Source organism: Engraulis encrasicolus, chromosome 12 (genome assembly GCF_034702125.1).
Source record: "Engraulis encrasicolus isolate BLACKSEA-1 chromosome 12, IST_EnEncr_1.0, whole genome shotgun sequence".
In the NCBI taxonomy this organism is placed as follows: Eukaryota; Metazoa; Chordata; class Actinopteri; order Clupeiformes; family Engraulidae; genus Engraulis; species Engraulis encrasicolus.
In genome coordinates, this window is record NC_085868.1 from 14044508 (window position 1) to 14056432 (window position 11925).

Consider the following 11925-nt stretch of genomic DNA (forward strand, 5'->3'; position numbering starts at 1 on the left):
TACATCCCTCCTGTGTGCATTGCCATGTGTGTACTGTACCAGCAGCTAAAGTGGATTTCGTAGCCTCTTTGTGAAGATCTGATGGGCTCAATAGCAGGCCCGTTCGCTCTTTGCTGAAGACACTCAACTACATCATAACACTGCGACCATGTCATTACCGAGACTCTTAAGTAACAAATTAAGACTTAGAAAAATGAGGTTGTGCTGAGTGACAGAGGGGGGGTACTTCCCGCCGTGGCTTCTAGCAGCAATATTCGATGTTCAAACAAGGTCTCACCGGAACGATATCTGGAAGGTGATAGGTAGCCCAGAGCTTTGAGCGTTTGAAAAAGCAGGCACGGACAACATTCCCATGCTCACTCACACACCACAACAACAACAGCAGCAGCACGGCACAGCGGTAATAACTTTACAATTACTGTCAGGCTGCCGGTGATCAAAGCAGGGCCTGGCTAAAGACGGCGGAGGCTGTGGGGGTGGGTGGTGCCCCTCCACCCCACCCCAACTTTTGGACCACATGGCTCCTGCAGTTAGTCTACAAAGGAGTGTCGACAAGAGAGACGGTGTGGTGGGCTTTGGGCTGTGTGATTGAAGGGGGGATGAAGGGCGAGAGTGTGCAATAATGTGTTACGTTAATAAAAGGTTGGCCACTGTCTACCCCCCCCTTCCCACCTTGCTCCACCGACCCCCTACCCTCTATTCCCCTCACCACACCACACCCCACCACACCCCCACCCAGCAGGCAGCCGGGGCAATTCATTATGCCGTTAAGGGTCAGTGCTTCCTTCAAGTCATTAAAATTGTTAATAAAAACAGGAACTCGTGGAAGAGATTGGCCAGAAAGCTTCCCGCAGGCTGCTTGCCGCGCTGCGTGAGAGGGGGGGGCCCTCTCTCGCTCTCCTCCACGCATAATGATCAAATGATCGGCTCTGCGCAGAAACAACACGCTCGCAAATAGTCTGTGTGTGTGTGTGTGTGTGTGTGTGTGTGTGTGTGTGTGTGTGTGTGTGTGTGTGTGTGTGTGTGTGTGTGTGTGTGTGTGTGTGTGTGTGTTTCTTTGCATGAGTGTGTGTGTATGTGTCTATGCGTATTTGTCTGTACATGCGTATTTACGTGCATGTGTGTGTGTTTGCCTGTGTGTGTGGGTGTGTGTGTCTGTTTTGGCCCTTGCACGTGTGTGTACTTGTGTGTGCACAGGGCGAGGGGCTGTTTTGTGAGTAAAATGGGCTATGCTTCACGTGTTAATCCAAAGTGACCTCTACCTGCTGGCTGAGTAGAGCAGAGCAGAGCGGCGGCGGCGGCGGCGGCAAGCCACATAAAAAAAGTTTGCTTCCTTTCCTGGCACGCTCGGCCATTAGGACCACAAGCAGGCAGGCGGTGCAGACATCCAGGTAGACGGTGCAGACAAGCAGGGTAGGAAGGCAGGCAGGCGCTGCAGGCAGGGCAGGCAGGCAGGCAGGGCAGGCAGGCAGGCAGGCAGGCAGGCAGGCAGGGCGGGTGGGCAGGCAGGCTGGCAGCAGGCAGGGCAGGCAGGCCAGCAGGGCAGGCTTCTGACTGCAGGTCCGTAGAGCTCTCAGCTCAGTGATCTACTGCAGAATGGGCCCCACCAGACTCCAAAATGCCTGTCTGCCTGCCTGCCTGCCTGCCTGTCAGTCTCTCTCTCTCTCTCTCTCTCTCTCTCTCTCTCTCTCTCTCTCTCTCTCTCTCTCTCTCTCTCTCTCTCTCTCTCTCTCTCTCTCTCTCTCTCTCTCTCTCTCTCTCCCTCCCCCTCTCTACTCTGGCCTCAAAGTATGCTGGCCTCCCCCAAAGCCATAAAAATAAAAAAGGAGCAATTAGGCAGATTTCACAGAATGGCAGCCAACCTTTAATTACACACGACATCCTTAGGAGATAAAAGGTGATTACCCTTGATGCAGAGAGGAGAGGGGGAGGTGTAGCGTTGGGGTTAGGAGGGGTTGGGGTTGGGAGGGGTTGGATTGCTTAGCAACCGGGAGATTGACATTATCCCTGAGAGAGGAGAGCAAGGTGACCACCAGCCATTTGTTTGTGGCCTAAGGGAGGGCACACGTACGTACACTACACACACACACGGGCACAGCCAGACCGACGCACACAAACATATGTACTGCACATACCAAACAAGCACACTACACACACGAGCAAAAAAAACCTATGTTTACTAAGCGCCAACAAACTCTCAAATCCACAAACTCTCCCTCACTCTCTCTCTCTATCACACACACACACAACCACGCACACACACACACACACACACACACACACACACACACACACACACACACACACACACACACACACACACACACACACACACACACACACACACACAATGACATTTTTTCATAGAAATCCTTCAGCTTTGCTGGCTGGTATTTCGCATCTCTCGTCTCTACGGTATACCCCTGGCAACTTCAAAAGAATCTCCAGTGGGGTACTACATACCGACCATATAGGATGAAAGAGCGCAAATGTATTTCAGGAACGTAACCAGAAGCAACCACTTGACCACCCTTTAGCAATACTTATCTGGCCCGCTTCCAATTTCAACCCGCTACGTTGCGCTACTACACTATCCAACCATCAACCATACAGTAATGCAGTGTTTATTCCACACTCTAGAAGATGTTAAATGGACTCTCCAAGTGTTAAATGGACACTGCCTTTTTAAAAACTGTGTAACCCGGTGTCTCCATATAAAGAGGACTTCTGGGAGAAGAGTTGAAAGATTGAGCTGAACACCCCCTCACCCCCAATACCTTTATCTATATAAAACTATGAGCCGAGAGACAACCATCCATCAGAGGGGTGACTGCAGATTAGGCAGCGTAAGAAATGAGAGCGAGAGAGAGAGAGCGAGAGAGAGAGAGAGAGAGAGAGAGAGAGAGAGAGAGAGAGAGAGAAGTGATTAGACCTCGCTCGGACCCGGACGACCGATTTGGCCCCCTTTTAAATTCCATTACAGCTTCATCACATTTTGTGTGTGTGTGTGTGTGTGTGTGTGTGTGTGTGTGTGTGTGTGTGTGTGTGTGTGTGTGTGTGTGTGTGTGTGTGTGTGTGTGTGTGTGAGTGTGTTTGAGTTTGAGTGTTTTTGGAGGGGGTGTGTGGCGCGCAAGAGGGGCCACCAATTTTGCCTGATTAGATTATGACTGACGGGTTTTGGTTGCAAAACGAAAACGCGAAAGCCCATTAACGAGCCTTAGCTGGGGGACTGAGGGAACGAGGTTGACGAACGGGGGCAGACATGCATGGAGATGACAAATTCCATCTCCCTCATACACGCGGAGGGGGAACAAAAATGCTGATCGGGCACAAAAAACACTCACACATACACACGCAGACAGGGAATCCCAGAGAGAGAGAGAGAGAGACACACACACACACACACACGCACCTCAGCGGTTGTCTCTCCTTGTTTGGCTTAAAATATTAATTATGAGCTACATGCGACCCCAGGGAGAGTCTTTCAGCAATCCATACATGCCTAATGCAAATTTGTCTGGTTGTAAAGACACACAGCGTAAGAAAAGGCCATGCATGGAGGAAGAGAGAGAGAGTGAGAGAGAGAGAGAGAGAGGGATAGAAAGAAAGAAAAAAAGCTGCTTGCAATTACATTGACTTCAAATGTCAGGATTTGACATTCAAATGTTGCCCGTTTGCTGTGTGACTGACAAGCAGAATTAATATTTTCAGCTTCAGCTTTTCAAAGCACGGCCTGTCAGATGTTGGAAACTGGCTAGATTAAAATGACTGCATGTCAACCCAAACCACAACTACAATACGGAAAGTGGGAAAGAGAGGTGTTGGGAGGAGCGTGTGGCCTTCAGAGAGGCATTTTTCCCCTTTCTGCCTCCCCCCTTCTCTCTCTCTCTCTCTCTCTCTCTCTCTCGCTGTCTTTCTTTCGCTCATTCATGACAAATCACCTCCGACACTCATCAGTCTTCAAGCATAAATTATCCATTTTGTTCAATTTCCACTCCACTACTCTTTTTTTCTGTCTTTTCCTCTCTTTCCTCCAGGCTCAAAGATAGGAAGAATTCACCATGTAGGAAATATAGGACCAAAAAAGTAACATTCTTTTGAACTAATAGCTGCCTTTTTAATGTGTTTTATACAGACAATATGCAATGCGTTTTGTAGAGAGATCGCTAAACAAAATGTTCAGGCTGATTTGGCGCCTCCATTTTGAAAAACTACTTCAAAACCTTCTTACAACTATAAATACACGCATTGCTTTCTGTATGATCCATCTCTGTTTACAGGATTTGTAGGCCTATGTCGTCTTTGGCACAATCACTTGTCTTACAGTCCTACTACTAAGACAGATTCAATTCAATGCTTCAAAACCACCCCCCCCCCTCCCAGACAATTCCTGAGGAAAGGCAATAGGGAGAGGATTTGTGATGACAGTGGCAAAGACATCTAACCACATTTCTACTTCATCAGCAGTTACAAAGAAGCCTCTCATTAATGCCAAAGAGACTTCCTCAAAGGATTTCAATTAGGCACTGCCTCTTCTTCTCATATAAACCGCTCGAAAAAATCAACTAACGACTCTACTGCTACTAAAATTACATCTGAGCAGAAAACGCAACGAAAAAATGGAAGCGCAGCAGAATTTCCTCCCTGTATGGCATTGAACAGCTGAAAAATGTAGCAACAATGTGCTGCCCATGTGTGCCGGATGCTTTGTTGGCTTATCTGAGGCGTTTTAGATGGTTCAAATGTATCCCTGGAGACAGCAGGAGAGGAGGATATGTTTTTTGATTGAAACAATAAAGTCAAGTCTCTGGATACTTTAAGCCCTTTCGTGTCCTGGTGTCATGCAGACAATTGTGTGCAGTGTGCAGACACACACACACACACAGACACAGTCAGACAGAAACAGACAGACAGACACACACAGACAGGCAGACAGACAGACAGACAGACAGACAGACAGACAGGCAGGCAGGCAGACAGACAGACAGACAGACAGACAGACAGACAGACACACACACACACACACATCTTGAAAAAGCAAATGTCCAGTGCTTGATTGATGACAGGATAAACTGTATTTGTCACAGATCTTTCACACCGTGGGGGGGAAAGGAAAAGAGACAGAATGTGAGAGTTATTCTCCCGCATGCACACTTCCTGTCATTAGGCTGCTTATCCACAGACATCGGAGCCATTTCAAAATGTAGGTCTAGTCTGAATTATTTGAAATGAAGCAGGCCATTCAAGTGGTCCCCGTGGTCCTGACCTAGTATAACATGGCTGCAAAAAGCCCTTATTACACTGCCGACACTAGTTAGCAGAGGCGATTCTACGATCAGATGGGGCCCCAAGCACGAATGCAAAAGAATGAACATTTGAACCAAAATCGCCACTACTGTGGTAAAGTGTGGGCTGCTACTCACTATCTATGGGCTTGGGGGCCCCAAGCGGCTGCATGCCCTGCCTGGTGGCAAGATGCGCCTCTGCTAGTTAGCACCTAATTTAAGCACAGTCCATCCGCACAAATCACAATGAGGTTGGCATGCGTTATGACTAAATAATAAACAAGACAGTGAGGAATCAACACAACCCCTATGACTTTTTATGTCAGTGATGTTCCACACTGATTGCACTTCCTAGAAGGGCTATTCTCGGCCGTGCATTCAGTGGTGATATAATGTTATTTGTTGCCACTTGTCTGAACACAGCTCTGCAATTTGGGACCTGCCAGTAGCGAGGGAAGTGTTCTGCTTAGTTGGTTTTCTGTGGCGCAGCAAAAGGGCCTAAAGGATCTAAACCGACTCGCTAAGCCCACCACTCATGGATGGTCATACCCTGAGCTAGGCGACTGCAGCTAGGCAACGCTGCCAGAGCTGCTCTTTTTTTCCACATTCAAGTGAGTGATTTGGCTGTCAGACTGCGAGTCGGAGAGAAATTGACACGACACAACAGCCACATTTTAAACAGTAAAATCCTCACTCATGAGATACGGAGTTATAAGAATGTAATGGCGTATGAATCTATTTCAAACATTCGAACTACCTTTTCACATTAGCATGACAAAGAAAGTTTCGTCACGTATTTAAGGACAGAAGCTGTGAAAACTCTGATTTCTTCACTACAAAGCAAACAGCAAAGAATTTCACACCTTGGGCCCTTAGCGATAAGCCGTGTGGACACCCAGCCCTTCAACCTCCTAGCCCGAGGTGCGATGAACTCTCCGTCAGCTCTCACAATAGAACTGACAGCCACTCGCTGAACAGTCTGAACGGCCAGCAATATACTTCAAAGCGTTTCCTGTGACCACCGGCATCCTGGCGCATAAGGCCTCCCTTTATTGCACTTTGTGCATCAATCGCACTACCGTTTCAGCCACCTGACCTTAAAGGCGCAACACACAGGCTACACTGGAGACAGGCTCATTTATAACAGGAACCCTGGGAGTGCCGCGACATATGTTTCGCTTATAGGCTAAATTTGAGGACTATACAACGCACGGGCGCGCGCGCGCGCACGCGTAAACACAGCTGACAGAGTAACCAAAATGTGTACCGAAATTGGAGAACTCACTGTTCACCTCGTTACAGCTCGTAATTCAAAACACAAACTGCGCCAGGTAAGCAGATGAAGTGGAAACAACATATTTACCATTAACTGGGTCCGGACAAGAAAATCCACACAAGATGCACTCCAGTGCCTCAGAATGGTTCAGTCCCGTGAGATGACACGAGTGGCATCGCGTATTCCAAAAAATCCGCAATAACCTTTTTTCCTGTTTACTTCCTATGATTCGGTCGACTACCCTTTTGGTTGGCTTGCAAACACAAAAGCGCTGTCGGCGTATAAGGTGGGTTCCATACGAGGTTTTCGTTTTTAAGGCTCGTCTGCGAATTCTGTGTCCCCCAAAATAGTAATCCAAACCACGCAATAGTCCCACAGCAAAACAAAGGTAGGCTACTCCAAGGCGTAGGTCGGCGAAATAATTCCCGTTAATGATCCTCGTACTGCATAGGCACCTTGATGTAAGGTATTTATGTTCATCCCCCGTCTGTCCTGCATCTGCGATAGGTAATTGGACAACAGCAAATAAGCCCAAGAGGTTCAGGGTAATATAACCACGCCAAAAAGAAAATAATACGCTCCTACCAAAAAGGCATTTGTGGGCTAAATGTTTACTCTTATTGTTGGAACGGCAGAGCGTTCAGTGACTGGGCACCGGAAAAAACTAATAGGCTAGTTATGATACACCTGCTAGTAATGTGGCTACTGTAACAACACCATACACTGGCTAGGTGCTACAGTCACGGCTACATTTCGACTAAACACAACTGAGAAACTCTGGTTTCATGGGCACAAAAACAAAATGGCTAGGATTGATATATTTAGGATACAAGTTTACGCGTAAATTACGCAGAAATGGTTTCGAGTGATAACAGTCCCCAAAATCGCATCGTAAGATTCTTTAAAACACACGAATAACTGCTTATACCGTGAAGGAATACTCTACCTACATATCATACAAACATCCCAGTAACAGTCTAAAACGTGAAATGAAGAAGAAAAACAATAACCATGTAAGAGGTAGATGAAAGCTATGGTCTTTCCATCTTCTCCCGTCCTCTTCCTTGTGCCGAACAAACAGGACTGCCGTGCATACACAACGGGATCACTTGCAGTTTTCTACAAACCCTCGTGGGCCAATGGGATCACAGGGCTTTTTTGAATGTGGCCACGACCGACAAATGGCTGGACGGGGAAGGCGGTAACCTGGGTGACGCCGTCAGCATCCAGACGGCAAAATTTGGACCATGCTGACAATTCGCGGAAATTTTTAAAGGGCCAAAGTCCCCATGTAGACTGGTTTCTTATAGTGCTGCCTGGGCTGTTCAATCTACAGTATTTACTGTATGTAATTATTAGACGTTGTTGCGTAAAATCTCACCTATTTCTCATTGCCTATTATTGTAGGTCTGTAGCCTAGCAGTAATTCATGGCAACCAAACATGTCAATTACTGCTGACACACACCAGTAGTCCCATTATCCTAACAGGTGTGGTTTCCTGTCTTATTGAGAGAAGGCACACAATAGAGCAAAGCACCTTAGATTAATCAGAGGCCCCTTCTCTCCAACGGCGGCCATATTTTAAACACATGTGGTCTTTTGATGTGGTGTAAGAATTCATGCATGGAAGCGCAGCTGAAATAGGCTCAGGTGAGGTTTTGTTAGGGATGGGGGTGGGTGGGGGTTTCCACTGTGGCATGCACGCCGCTTAATGATGCACACTGGTGTTTTGTAAATGGTGTGTTTAAATGGAGCGCAGAGCAAACTGACTATATAAAAGCCACATCTTGGGTGGTCTTTTTCTTTATACTGCATCTATATCTGCTGCTGCTGTTGAAAATATAAACACCCGGCATCATTACAACATCTTGTCAACTTGTCTGGCTCATGCTTTCAGGAAGCGGCGTGACCTCTGTTTGTTTTTGGTGTCAACAACTGGGCAAAAAGAAAATGTGTCGGGCTGTCGTGACATTGAGTTGATGCAAGCTGACATGCTCGCATGTGTTTTTTAGGGGGAGAGAGCCAGAGAGAGAGCTCCTGTTTGATGTCTATCCCCGTGAAAAAAGGGAGAGAGGTGTTTTTATAGTATGCACCACAGTTCAAGCTCTCCGCCAGGATTCGGGAAAGTTACAGGAAAGAAGAAGAAGAAGAAAGGAGGAAAAAAAAGGGGGGCGAAGAAAATCAATGCAGACCGAGCCACAGAAGAGAGGAGAGATTGCATTGATTTATCTTCCACTGATATTCAAAGCGATTTCTTGCATCCTGCCCAGGGCACAATACACTTGGCTTCAACCAGCCAATAAGAAGATGGCTTGAAATAGTAAAGAATAGTTTCTGGTCTCCAGGCTAAAACAACTAAATCAGGGAAGATAAAGGCAAAGACGCGAGATATCTTTTCGCCTGTGATGTCAGATCAGGCAGATTATCACCACAAGACTCGGGTAATCGGAGACTAACAGGCAAACCAGTTTAAGTGTGCAATCTCACTGACAAGAGGCAAAAAGCCTAGCTTTTTTTGTGTCATGCATTCATGAATTATGATAAACACAACATCTGACATTTTGGGAAATGTGTATGAGAAACAGACATACTGTGCTTTGTGATTGAGAGAGCTTTTGATCCAAAGATAGTCTCAGTTTGTCTCAAGATGTCAAATATTTGCTTTTAACATGCAGTTGAACTGCTGGTACACTGATTGTGCACAGATGTCTTGAGGTTTTTGTCTTAAATGGTCTTTTAGTCATGCTCGATCTAGTTCAGGACGGTCAACAACACAATGAAATTAGATTAAGATCTGTGAAACCAATGCCATGCTTACCAAGCCCTTTATTTGTTCACGGAGAGGAAATAATGGAAAACAAGACAGAAATTGTAAGCACTGCCTTTTTTCTATCCCGCTTTCCCATGTACCATGACCTCTCACATTCAGAATGAATGTAACAGGGTCATAGCCTTTCCATGCAGATGGGAACGCAGGCCATCCAACTAACTGTTTGCTCAAAAGGTCCACTTGCCCAAAACTAGGCTACATTATAACAACATGTCATAGTAACATTGTTATGACATTATCAAGAGTGCTATGTAACTAATTAAGATTTTGTCATTACCATTTTCATAACAACAACCTTATAATAAATAGAGGTGCTGCATGAAGGATTTTTTTAACTATAAGGCAGTGCATTTACACATAAAACTCATCCAAACATCAGGGGCGCACAAACAATGTAGGATCTGACCAAACACTCGACTGACTGTTTCCAGATCAGTCCTGGTAAACCTTTTAAAGTGCTTTAGCTCGTGATTTACTGCACTCTGTCCAGTTGGCAATGAAACGTAAGCCCTCTGAGTTTGGCCTCCTGAGTTCAGCCAAGGTCTCTTTTTTTGTCCAGATTTGCATTTGGCATTTGACAAAGGTCGCTGACCCCGAGACCCAGATGCTACCAAATCCTCGCTTGTGTTCCACACAGTCGGCACAATTTTTCAACTGTGCAGAAGTTGCAGTGCACTATCTGAGGTTAGCGTATGTGTGTGTGTGTGTGTGTGTGTGTGTGTGTGTGTGTGTGTGTGTGTGTGTGTGTGTGTGTGTGTGTGTGTGTGTGTGTGTGTGTGTGTGTGTGCGTGTGCTTGTGTGCGCGCATGCATGTGCAAGCATGCGTACATGCATGTGTCTGTGTGTGCACATTTGTGTGTGTGCGTGCGTGCGTTCGTGCGTGTGCGCACATGCACATGTGTGTCTCCATGTGTCTGCTATCTGTCTGCGGTGTGAAGAAGAAGAACTTCCCAGCTTAACTCACTGACTGTCACTGCACTCAAGCGTTTAGAGAGAGAGAGACAGAGAGAGAGAGAGAGAGAGAGAGAGAGAGAGAGAGAGAGAGGCACAGGAACGGGATTATACCCAAAGGTGCTCCCAGTCAGCCTGACAGACTCTCTTATCTTAAACATCCGCTCTCTTCTCCTCAAACAGACTTCCCCTTTTACAAATGGAGGCACTTCTCCTGATTAGACTGGTGGAGGTGCTTTCAAAGCAGAAGGGGGTGCTGGATTTGTTTCGGGAAATGTTTGAAAGTGTCAATCATGGAAGCGGCGTGCCAGCGGCGTCTGACTAAGGCTACGCTACGGCAGCATTTGTTTTTGCCCCCCCCCCCCCCCCCAAATCCCCTCCTGCTCTCGATTCATCTTCCATAGTGCAGTGCCATCGATTGAGCGCTTGTAACTCCTCTGCTCCTCTCATCCGGAAGTTAGAAATAAAATAATACGCCCATGCAGTCAAATGCATTGAGTCTGTGGGGGCTGAATAAAAGCCATTCACACACACACACACACACACACACACACACACACACACACACACACACACACACACACACACACACACACACACACACACACACACACACACACACACACACACACACACACACACACACACACACACACACACACACACACACACACACACACACAGTGTGGAGTAGTCAAAACTAGGTATAGTCATACAAAGTATTTAAGCAACCATCTATCTATCTCTCTATCTACACAGCAAATTTCTCAGAGTTAATTTTCCGGTGTTAGGCCAAAATCTGAACATCAAGAGTTGAAGTTACACTGCGCAAAGTACTTTGAACTCTTAAAGAGTCAATGATGTAAAACAGTGGGTGTTGTAAAAGGGAGTTAAAGCGTTAACTCCTTTCCAGAGTTATTTAAACCACGCCTATCAAAATTTCAAATATTTTTGCAGCCAGCATATTGACGGCCATCTTTTTTATTCCTGAAGCGGAGAAGTTTACATGGTAAGTCACATTTGGTTTTCCAGTGTTTTATTGAATTGTCATGTTATTTGTGATTTTTTGTTCATGAACACCAAAATAGGGGGGGATTTTGCGATGTATTTTATCAAATGCCAACCACAGTGAATCAAATGGACCGTTCACTGGGTAGCTAGCTAGTAATCACGCATGGTTGCTAGCTTAATAGAAAGCTGACGTTGGTTTATATTAAGAAGTACAGGGCTAACTAGTAAGTCTATTCGATTGAATTCGTTGACACAAGAGTCACGAAGGCATTAATATTGTCAGCGCTTGCTTAGCACAGTTATAGTTGTGTACTTTATTTCCCACTCTCTGCAGGATAGCATTGTGCCCGTAGTTGACCAGCGTAGCCCGGCCTATCAGTGGAGTGTCGTGGAGTCCGAGGTTGGTAATGTCTCGTGTGTGACTAAAATACTTGTGAAATTATTGTACACGGTAGCGTGCCTCAATATAGCCTACTTGAAAGGTTTTCAAATGGCTGTTCAGTGGACGTGTGATATTTTTTTGTATTCGAGGATAGGGGAGTGGCGTGGCTCCTTTCTACTTTCCTATTAC

At 46.2% G+C, this 11925-nt stretch overlaps 1 protein-coding gene across 2 annotated transcripts in view; it reads right to left on the reverse strand.

The window, feature by feature from the left end:
- LOC134459353 (protein FAM222A) overlaps nucleotides 1-7632 on the reverse strand; it is a 51798-nt gene extending 44166 nt beyond the window's left edge. The window contains exons 1-2 of one of the 2 annotated variants that reach the window (XM_063211680.1): nucleotides 7572-7632; nucleotides 6649-7059 (exon numbers count right to left, since the gene is read on the reverse strand). The gene's annotated coding sequence lies outside the window, so the exon portion shown is untranslated. The remainder of the gene's footprint in view (nucleotides 1-6648; nucleotides 7060-7571) is intronic. The other variant, XM_063211681.1, reaches the window with a different exon arrangement.
- Between the last annotated feature and the right edge of the window lie 4293 nt (nucleotides 7633-11925).